The following is an 11303-nucleotide window of genomic DNA, read 5'->3' on the forward strand; positions in this document are numbered from 1 at the left end:
GTTGAGATCGGTATAGTCTACGCACATTCGCCATCCGCCGTTTGACTTTTCAACCATTACCGGGTTCGCAACCCAACTCTGATAACGTACCTCTCGCAAGATCCCAGCTTTGAGCAGCTCGCATATTTGTTCATTCATTGCTTTCGTTTTGTCTGCTCCTAAGCTGCGCCTTCTTTGGACCTTTGGTTCAACAGGGGGGTAAGTGTTTAAGCAATGTTCGGTTATATTGCGCGGGACGCCGGTCATGTCTGCTAGGGTCCAGGCAAAGATATCCATATTTCGGAACAACAATTGCTTTAAACGCGTTCGGATATCTGACGAAATGGCGTGGCCAATTGTCACTGTCTGTTCTGGGTATTTGCGGTTTAAAACCCATTTTTTGGGCTCGGTTGTCGAAACATTCGCCGCTTTCGCTGGGCGCACTTCTTCAGTTGACATCACTTCCTTCTTGGCGTAGATGATTGCTACTCCCGTTTTGGTTGGGAACCCTATCGCAGAGTGGGGAGTTGAAGTCACCATGTTCAGCTCGCCTTGGGTCTCCCTCCCAATTAACACATCATGCCTCGATTTCACGGGCATCACCATGAAATTCACGCTTGTTGTTCTTGAATGTTTCCCGTCAGAAAGTGTGACAGGGAAACTGATCTGACCGAGTGGGAAAACCATCTCATTGCAAAATCCAGACAAGGGATAGTCGACTGGCTCGAGTCTCGCCTTGTCTTCTTCATCCAATTGGTTAAAACACTGCTCATAAATGATGTCAGCTGTACTTCCTGGATCAATGAATATGTACTCCGTTTCATAATGGCCGATAATGCCAGTAATGACGACTGGTCGTGTGGCGCGAGGACCGCCGCGCACTACCGGAAAGATGACCTGTTGCTCTTGCCATGCAGGCTCATAGGGGCGCTTGCCCTTCTCTTTTGCACTATATCTCGGTCCGTTGACCATGTGGGTCTCTAAGCGTCGGACTTTTTTGTGATTTCCTTCATCGTGGCGCTGGAGCTGGCGAGTTTCTTTGCGCACATTCTTCACCAAGTGGCTTAGCTTACCACTTTTAAGTGCTCTCTCGATCTCTTGGCGCAAACTATAGCAGTCATCGGTCAAATGCCCCGAGTCTTTGTGAAAATCACAATACAAGTTGGGGTCTTGCCCCTTCTTGTTTGTCATAGGCATGGGAGCCTTGAAATCGTGGTTCTCCGTCATCAATACCTCTTTTGGCGTTTTTATGAGCGGAGTCCAGTGCTTGTCACGATTATCATCTTTGACTGCTTTCTTGTAACCGATTCGGTCAATTGTTTCGCGCGCGTCCTCTCTATAGCGCGGCCTTTCATCATGGCCTCTTGATCTTCCGGACTTCCAATCATTGCCCTTGTATCTGTTGCGCCTGTTGTTGTCGCGCGTGTTCCCTCTGGAGAATCGGTCTTCCGAGTGATAACTTTTGTTCCCAGCGAGTGATTCTTCGATTTGCGCAACAATTTTTGCGGCTTCCATGAGTTTATCCCATTCTTTTGGCATTCCGTCTTTGCCTGTGATAGTTCTGATGAGACTATCACAGCGAATGGCTTTCTTGAAATGACAACGCATGAGTTGTTCGCTTACGCCGCCTATCTCCAAACATTCTTTGTTAAAACGGGTGATGAAGTTCTCCAGACCTTCACCATCCCTTCGCCAGATATCTTCTACTTCAGCAGTATCGCGCTGGTAGCGTCGTTGTTGGCTGAAGTAGCTCAAAAACTGTGTCTTGAAATCTACCCATGATTTGATCTTCCCTGGTGGGAGGCTGTCGAACCAGGCGCGAGCAGCCCCGGTAAGAGTTTGAATAAACAAGTGACACCACATAGGCATGTTCCAACCTCCCATGCAACCTACACTTGTGAACGTTCTGACGTGATCATTAGGATCAGTCAATCCATTGAACTTTCCGACAGTCGGAGGTAACTTTTCTCGTGAAAGCGGCGCGAGTGCGATTTTCGGGATGAACTTTGAATGTTCCGCAGCTTCCGCTGGTCTGTATGCCAGGCAGAAATCTCTCTCAGCTTCTTCTGTGTACCCGATGTGCTGTCTCGGCTTGAAGTACTCGTGGTTTTTCGGCAAGCGGTTAAAGACTGACGAACCCTCGTCATCTACCCAAGTTGGATCGTTCGGGTCTGTCTCTTCCCATTCGTTGTTCATGTTGCGCGGCGTGAGCCGGCTGTGAACAGGGCCTCGTTGAAGGGTTGACGAATAATCGTAATAACTATCCGTTTCCCCTCTTGTGTCGCGCTTGTCATGTACGCTCAAACGTCTGGTAGGGGGAGGCCTGTTTATTCTACCTTGGAGATTGGGCGGTGGGGGCATCTGGCGCGCCCCTTGACTTGGGGGAGTCACCAAGGACGGTTCTGCCGTCAAAACTGCTTGCTGCACAATCAGCGACTGATACGCTGCATTGATGGTGGCGATGTTCTTGGCATACCATGAGGCCGGCGTCTCGCCTTCTGGTAGCCCTAGTAATGCCGAAACATTCTGCGGCGGTGTTGGGTTCGAAGGCCCTTCTCCATTGTTTCCTGGGGTGGCCGTCTGGGTGATGCGGGTGATACTCCCGCGCGGGCCCCCAGTATTGGTTACTTCGACTTCACCAATTTCTTCGATTTGGGCTTGGAAGTTTTGGATTCCTCACCCAACACCGCGTTAAAGTTGGCTCCGAAGCCGAACTCTGGAATGATTCCTTGACCAGCCATGATCGAAGGAAGAAAAAATGTCAAAGGCTCAAATAAAAGAAGATGAGGATGGTTATAGAAAAAACCGATGGGCGCCAATGAAGAAACACTGAACTAATTTATGGGGACTAATTAGTTTGGTTTATGTTTCTACCATAATGGTTAATCTTCTTATGAATATTTGAGCTCCGACTTGAGGTTCAATCCTGCAAAACAAAACACCGTTACTCGTTAAGAGGGGAATGTGGGGGTTTCCCTCTTAACCGGGCTCCGGCGTGAGAATAAGCAACTGCTTGGGAGGTTAATCAAGTGTTAAGAGTGAGAGTAGAGGGAATAGAATGTTTAACCTGTGGAATGAGGTCTCTATTTATAGCCGGAGAGGTGTAAGAGGATATGGGCTGATGGGCCTTGGGCCGGAAATGGATAACACAACGGATGTGCTCTTTGTCTCACTAGTGTCGACCGTTTAGTGGCTTCTAAAAGTTCTTCGGTGCTGGCGCACCTTGATTGGAGCCACGTGTCGTTGTTGTCGGCCCTGCTGCTCTTCTGCCATCAGCAGACAAGCGGAGATCGTGGGACAAATGTCTCCGTCCCTTGATTGGTGTCACGTAGGCGTCCTTACGTACTTCTCGTCAGACGATCGTGGCGCACGATTGACCAGAGCCTGCTGAACGCTCATTGGCTCTTTTCACTGCCACTTGTACCTTGTGTACCACTGGAGGTAGCCTCGCGCTGCCTTCCTATGCGGTTCCTGTTGAGCATCTAACTAACTCGCGCGAGTTAGTATGCCCATGTGCTCTTTTAGTATGCTAAGTGTTGATATCAGAACTTCTTGTGGGCGAGACCTTGCGCGACGTAGAGCAGAGAGTGGTGTATCTCGCGCGAGACTCTTGGTAGGAAGTTTATTAAGATAAGGAGTATGGTCCCACGCGCAACCTTGATGGAGGTTTGCACGGCTTTTTGGGACCATACCCCTTCAGGTAACCTTTTACCATGGTTGATAGGTTTATATTCAATATTGTTTTTTTACGATTTCTTCGAGTTAGAATATTTACTGAAAACTGTAGGGTATAAAGAAAAGAGAACCGAGAGCAGATTTTTCTTACTTCTTAACAAATGATCTAAGCTCTATTTATATAGGTTTAGTGATAATCTGAGTATGACAAAATTATAGTTAATAAACCACCACAATTTATTAAGATAGGTGATTCACCATGTATAAACCACGTAACCTCAAACAAAGGAGAGGCCTCTAAGACCATGTTTGTTGTGTTTTAATTTCTATACTGCAAATTCCAACATTTCATCACTGCTAAACAAATTAACACCAATTGTTTAAAATAAGGAGGTTTCGTTGAGAGATGAAAATGAAAATGAAAAGTACTCGTACATTGTTTTTGACGTCTGGCAACACCTGCACTGACAAAAGACTAAAAGTTTGAGTGGTGATTCAAATCAAAATCTTATCCTCAACATTATCAATGGATTACCGACGGATAATCCGTTAGTTCTCAGTTCCTTGAAAAACGTAAGCATTTAGGAAGTTCCCTCGAAAAGTTCCAATCCGTAAACGTGGATTTAATCATGATGTAATTTGTCGTAGGTTATGTAGTTAATATCCGAATATATCACCGATATATCAGTTATCGGTCCCCTGGTAAAATATCGGTGCAAAATATCGGTACCGACAATATCGGTGATATTGACTGATATTTGAGTTGGTATTAGAAAAAAATATAATAGTGTGTTAGTATAGGGTTAGAAGTGTAACATTGTGATCTATATAAACCACATCTAATGTAACCCTAATCACAATTTCTAATACAATACAATTCTCTGATTTAACTTGGTATCAGAGCTCTATAGTACAACCACAAAACCTACGCACGATCTTCCTCTTCTACCCTTCCGTCGCCCTTAACCACCACAACACCAACATCACCGCAGTTGCTTCCACCCAAGGCGAAACACCACAACCACAATAATCGGAACTCAGCCGCCGCTGCTAACCCTAACTCTAGCCGCAACCGCCATCATCACCATAAAACCCTAGCTCCATCGGTCGTCGCTGATGCAAACAAGCAGTCGTTGGTGCTACAAGCAACCATACCTCCCAGCGCTTAGGGTTGCGGAAATAACCTGCAATAATCAAAACCCTAAGTCGTTGCCGCCGCCACATTACAAGAGTGGCCTTTTAATGGGCGACTAATACCTCACGAAACAAGCCAATGATCTCTAGATCAAGTGGTGGAGGAGTTGCATTTCTCTTGAGAGATGCAGGTTCGACTCCCACTTGGTGCAGAGTGAGGCACTGGTGGGCAGTGATAGGAGACCCAGGGAAACCTGGGTTGGATCCTTGAGCCAAACGGGTTTTACCGGTAATTTCACCGTCGTGCCTACGGGCGGGTGGGTTACCGGGTTTTCCGCGGAATTGGTGGTGGACTCGGGTTACTCTCTGAGTACTCCGTTTGTCCAGTGGGTGCTCCGAGAGTGCTCGGGATTGAGTTTGTTGGCCGTTCAAAAAAAAAAAAAAAAACCTCACGAAACAAAACAAAACAAAAAAGAGGTCTTGATAGGAGAGAAGACCGACAATAGGGAAACAAATTCCTACTAAAATTGTCGGCTGAAAAAAAACCTGTTGAAAAAAAACCCTACACAAAAGTGTTGCCGCCTGAGAAGTGTTGCGGTAGAACAAGGTGTTGCTGAATAACAAGGCGAAAGCAAGAAAGAGAAGTATCAAGACCGAGTATCTTACTTTTTTTTATGTTTTTTTCGTTTTCAAACAAAGTCACTCTCGTGCTTAGTTTGTGGGGGAGTATTAGACCAAATATAATCATGTGTTAGTATAGGGTTAGAAGTGTAACATTGTGGTCTATATAAACCACATCTAATGTAACCCTAATCACAATTTCTAATACAATACAATTCTCTGATTTAACTTGGTATCAGAGAGCTTTATAGAACCACCGAAGGGCAGCCGGCCGCCATTGCCGCCCTACCACCACCACAAAACCTGCGCACGATCTTCCTCTTCTACCCTTCCGTCTCCTTTAACCACCACAACACCAATATCACCGCAATTGCTTCCACCCATGGTGAAACATCACAACCGCCACAATAACCATAACTTAGCTACCGCTAACCCTAATCCTAGTCACCACCGCCACTAACCCTAACTCTAGTCGTAGCCGCCGTTATCACCATAAAACCCTAGCTCCATCAGTTTATCGATGATGCAAACAAGCAGTCGTTAGTGCTACAAACAACCATACCTCCTAGCGCTTAGGGTTGTAGAAATAACCTGCAATAATCAATACCTGAAGTCGTTGTCGCCGCCACATTACAACAATAGCCTTTTTTGGGCGACTAATACCTCACAAAACAAAACAAAACAAAACAAAGAGGTCTTGATAGGAGAGAAGACTGACAATAGGGAAACAAATTCCTACCAAAACCAGTTGAAAAAAAAGCCCTACACAAAAGTGTTGCCGTTTGAGAAGTGTTGCGGGAGAAAAAGGTGTTGCTGAAGAACAAGGCGAAAGCAAAGAAGAGAAGAATCAAGACCAACTATCTTTCTTTTTTTTTTAATGTTTTTTAGTTTTTAAACAAAGTTAATCTCGTCCTTAGTTTGCGGGGGAGTAGTAGACAAAATATAATAGTGTGTTAGTATATGGTTAGAAGTGTAACATTGTGGTCTATAGAAACCACATCTAATGTAACCCTAATCACAATTTCTAATACAATACAATTCTCTGATTTAACTTGGTATCAGAGCTTTATAGAACCACCAGAGGGCGGCCGGCTGCCGTTGCTGCCCTACCACCACCATAAAACCCGCGCACGATCTTCCTTTTCTACCCTTCCGTCACCCTTAACAACCACAACAACAACATCACTGTAGTTGCTTCCACCCATGGCAAAGCACCACCACCGCCACAATAACCAGAACTCAGCCACCGCTCACCCTAACCCTAGCCGTCATCGCCGCTAACCCTAACTCTAGCCGCAACCGCTGTCATCACCATAAAACCCTAGCTCCATCAGTCGTCGCTGATGCAAACAAGCAGTCGTTGGTGCTACAAACAACCATACCTCCCAGCGCTTAGGGTTGCAGAAATAAACCTGCAATAATCAAAACCATAAGTTGTTTTCGCCGCCACATTACCACAGTGGCCTTTTTTGGGCGACTAATACCTCACAAAACAAAAGAAAACTAAACAAAACTAAACAAAGAGGTCTTGATAGGAGAGAAGACCAACAATAGGGAAACAAATTCCTACTAAAATTGTCGGCTAAAAAAATCAGTTGAAAAAAAAACCCTACACAAAAGTGTTGCGGGAGAACAAGGTGTTGCTAACAAGGTGTTGCTAAAGAACAAGGCGGAAGCAAGGAGGAGAAGAATCAAGACCAACTATCTTACTTTTTTTTTTTTTATGTTTTTTAGTTTACAAACAAAGTCACTCCCGTGCTTAGTTTGCGGGGGAGTATTAGACAAAATATAATAGTGTGTTAGTATAGGGTTAGAAGTGTAACATTGTGGTCTATATAAACCACATCTAATGTAAGCCTAATCACAATTTCTAATACACTACAGTTCTCTGATTTAAACCATAATTATTAACATCTTTATAATCTAATTGTTGAATTAGACATGATTTGCTATACTTTCCCTTCACGAAGGACATGATTGAGGAGCATTGGGAGACATAGGATATATCTTATGTACTTCTTGAGGGAGCGTATATATTTTTTTGTAGATTGTCTTAGGATCCTAGTTTTTGCCTACATTTCGGTTCCCTTACTTTAGTATCACTTACTTCTTACTTTAGTTTTGCCTTAGATCTTTCTTGGATTTGAGACTTTTTAGAGGTGCATATAAATACTTTTAGGGGTTTTTACATATTTCCCCCTCCTAAGCCTCCTTATTACGTATTTCCCCAAACCATAAAATCAATTACATATTTCCCCTCCCTAAATCATATATATTACATATATCCCATTTTCATTTAAATGACTCTTATTTATGACTATTTTACCCTTAATGAACTATTTAATGAATATTTACATATTTCCCCATTTTAATATGTAAAATCACTTACATATTTACCCAGATTATGTAGTATCACCCCAATTCTTCTACTTGTTACTCTTGTCAAATAATACACACAAAACCATAATACTCATAATAAAAACTTAAATTTCGTTCAAAAAACATCAATTTCGTTCATAATAAAAACATAAATTCCCTTCAAACCACAATTCTTCTACTTTTACATATTTTTTGTACTCTTTCCTGGTCCTCTTTTACTTTTGACGCTTGATGTTGAGTAGCGTCTTCAGGTGCTTCAGGTGCTGAATTTTTGCATGTCTTTTCACGGTGTCCATACTCACCACGTCGTGGACATTTTTGTCGTTTTTTAGGCTCGTCACCGTTCATAATAAATCTGCATACATAACAGAACCAAAACAGTATCATTAATTCAATCAGACACTTAAACAAACACAAATCCTCACTTAAAAAAACAATTGCAGCAAAGAATTATATACTTACAACAAACACACACACACAAATGCAATCGTGCTAAAACTATAGAAACGTAACCTGACCGTCGGAAATAAGGCTTGTTACTGACCGGATCGGCGGTTCTTTGAGACAAATATTGAAGCTAATATAGAAAAGATTGTTGCTTTATGCGCCTTTTCATTCGTGGAAGTGGAATTCAATCGAATGCTTTTGGAAAACTAAAACAAATAAAACAGAACAAAAAAGGTATCATATCAAAATAATTCAACCAAACACATAAACAAATACAAATCCTCACAAAAAAAAAACAATTGCAGCAAAGAATCATAGACTTAGAACAATCTTGTTCTGACAGACAATTGTAGTGGAATTCAATCGAATGCTTTTTGGTTGACAAAAGGGTTTTTGATTCTTGTTCTAACAGACATTTGTAAATCTCGATCTTTAAAACCCTAATTTTTTATTTCCCTCTCCCCCGTTTTTTTTTTTCAACATAGGGGTTTTTAAGATTCGATATTTTAAACAAGCAAGATGAAGATTCGATTTTTGTAGAAGCATACGTGATGAAGAAGATGAAGATGAACAATAACTGAAACATCGATGTTTTGGTGAGAATAGATGAAGAAGATGAAGATGAACAATAACCAAAACATCAATGTTTTGGTGGGAATAGAAAACGTTGATGTTGTTGATTGTGTAGGGTTTAGGTTATATGCAGATGCCTTATTACGCATCTAGGTTATTAAGAGGGTAATTAGGTAATTTCTCAAAAAAGGGGAAATATGTAATTGATTTTATGGTTTGAGTAAATACGTAATAAGGCAGCTTAGAAGGGGGAAATATGTAAAAATCCCATACTTACTTGCATTGCTTTCACCACGTCACTACTAGAAATCTTCATTTTTTACTACAAAAGTTTCCCACAAATTTTCTACAACTAAATTTTTACTACAACTTTTCTACAGTTTTTGCGACAAAAACAGAAAAAAACCTAAAACTTTTCAGCAATTTTCAGACAAAATTGCCACACAACATGAAAAAAGTAAAGATCATGTTCGTTTTGTAATATGAAAACACGCTTTTCATATTACAAAAGCACGTTTCCGTATTAACTTTCGATTTGTATTACATTTTGAAATGCTAAGATCGTATTAGTTTTGTAATATGAAAACACACTTTTCATTAGAAATTTTTGGTTATTATAACAAAATCGCGTTTTCATATTAACTTTCGTTTTGTATTACATTCTGAAACGCTAAGATCGTATTAATTTTGTAATATTAAACGCACTTTTCATTAGGAGTTTTGGTATTCGTATTTAAATATTGTGTACAGGTTTCTTCTATTTTCTAAAAATTTGCAGCAATTTTTTTTTGCAAAAAAAATCTGATTTTATTAAAAAAATTGTCGCAAATTTGTCGGAATCTGGTAACTTTATATATGTAGGAAATTTGTAGGTATTATGTCGCAAAAAAAAATCTAAAATTTGTAGGAAATTTGTCTAAAATAGTTTTTTAGAATTTGTAGGAAGTTTGTGAAAACAGTTTTTTAATTAATTGTTTTCTTAAATTATTATCATTAAAAATGACTAAAATAAAATATTAATAAAGTATGTTAAAAGTGGTTTTTGTGATAAATTTGTCGAAAAATAGTGGAAAAGGCTTTAAAAAAAATTTGTCGGAATTTTGTGGAAAATCTTGCGATGGATTTTATTTGTCGGAAAGTTGTAGCAAATTTTGTGGTAGTTTTGTCGCAATCATACTTTCGGACAAGTACTTTCACACGAACTTGTTTTGTTGCAAATATGTAGCTAAGGCCAATTTTCCACGTATTTGCTAAAAATATGCTTGTCTTAAATTTGGCTGTTTTCTAGTAGTGCGTATATTGTTGCTATTGGTAGTTACTATTATTATTAGTATGATCTCTCTTATTGGTTTGATTCTTTTAACCACATTACCTGTTTGCAACACCTTATAAGTAAAAAAAAATGGGTTTTTAGAGCCATGGGTCTTACTGGGTAGGGTATGTGTAGCATATTTATTTCTCTAAGATAGAGGAAATGTTAGCCCTCATTCCATCCTCTTCAGATGCCACGGGTGGTTTTTGTTACCGGGTTATGTTTGTTTTTTTTTGTTTGTTATCGGGTTACGACAGAAATGACACTTTTTCTAGGTAAAAGATATATTTGCAAGTTACGATAGAAAGGATACCTTTTTCGGTAAAAGATATATTTGCAAGTAAGAGATCATCCTAGAGCCAATGTGAGGCTAGCTCACTTGGTAGAGGTTCTTGTATCTTAGTGGGAGGTCTTGGGTTCAGTCCCAAGCAAAGTGTAATTTAGGAATAATTTAGTGTAATTTAGGAGTGAGTAACATTTGCCATTAAAAAAAGGATCATCCTAGACTATTTTTGATAAAAATGAAAAAAGAGGTGTTTGTTAACCGCGTGTAATTGAATAAAGAGTAAATTACAAAAATCGTCCTTTATGTATGTCACTTATTGCAAACTGTGTCCTTTGTCTTCAATAATTACAAAAAACGTACTTTATGTTTACAAACCCTTACACGTTATGTCCTTTAGCCCTAACTCAGTTAATTTTCATGGTTAAGTCTAACCAATTGGACCCCACATGAGGGTATCTTGGTCATTTTACCCTAAATATTAAAATAATCATAAAAAATAAAAATAAAAATAAAAATATATTAATCATCTTTAAAAAAATCATAGATATACAGAGATAATCTTTCTCTCTCCCTAGATCACATTTCTATCTCCCTCTCTATAACTTCCCTACCACCATCACCTACTCCCACCGTCTCCCACCACCTCCCCCACCACAACCACCGTCACCACCATCCACCTGCCACCTACCATAACCACCACACCACCAATTTCACGCCGGCGTTTGCTGGCAACCATCCTTGTAACCAATGACGACACTTGAAATCAACCACCATCACCACCATTCAAACCCAAACCTATATTTTACAAGCCCTAGAACACGACCCAACCCAAACAAACACTACCATTAAACCCCAACAAAGAACAACCATTAAACCCTAACAATACTGCCATTAAAC

General features: G+C 40.5%; 1 long non-coding RNA gene across 2 annotated transcripts; it reads right to left on the bottom strand.

Moving 5' to 3' along the window:
- Positions 1 to 7876: 7876 nt before the first annotated feature.
- On the bottom strand, positions 7877 to 8930 carry LOC110874832. 2 transcript variants are annotated; one of them, XR_004867615.1, is made up of 3 exons: positions 8784 to 8925; positions 8302 to 8441; positions 7877 to 8143 (listed from the first exon to the last, which is right to left on the bottom strand). It is a non-coding gene; the product is annotated as an uncharacterized LOC110874832 (long non-coding RNA). The 2 variants fall into 2 exon arrangements; XR_002556256.2 differs by having other exon boundaries at positions 7877 to 8441; positions 8784 to 8930.
- Between the last annotated feature and the right edge of the window lie 2373 nt (positions 8931 to 11303).

Source organism: Helianthus annuus, chromosome 9 (genome assembly GCF_002127325.2).
Source record: "Helianthus annuus cultivar XRQ/B chromosome 9, HanXRQr2.0-SUNRISE, whole genome shotgun sequence".
Classification (NCBI taxonomy): Eukaryota; Viridiplantae; Streptophyta; class Magnoliopsida; order Asterales; family Asteraceae; genus Helianthus; species Helianthus annuus.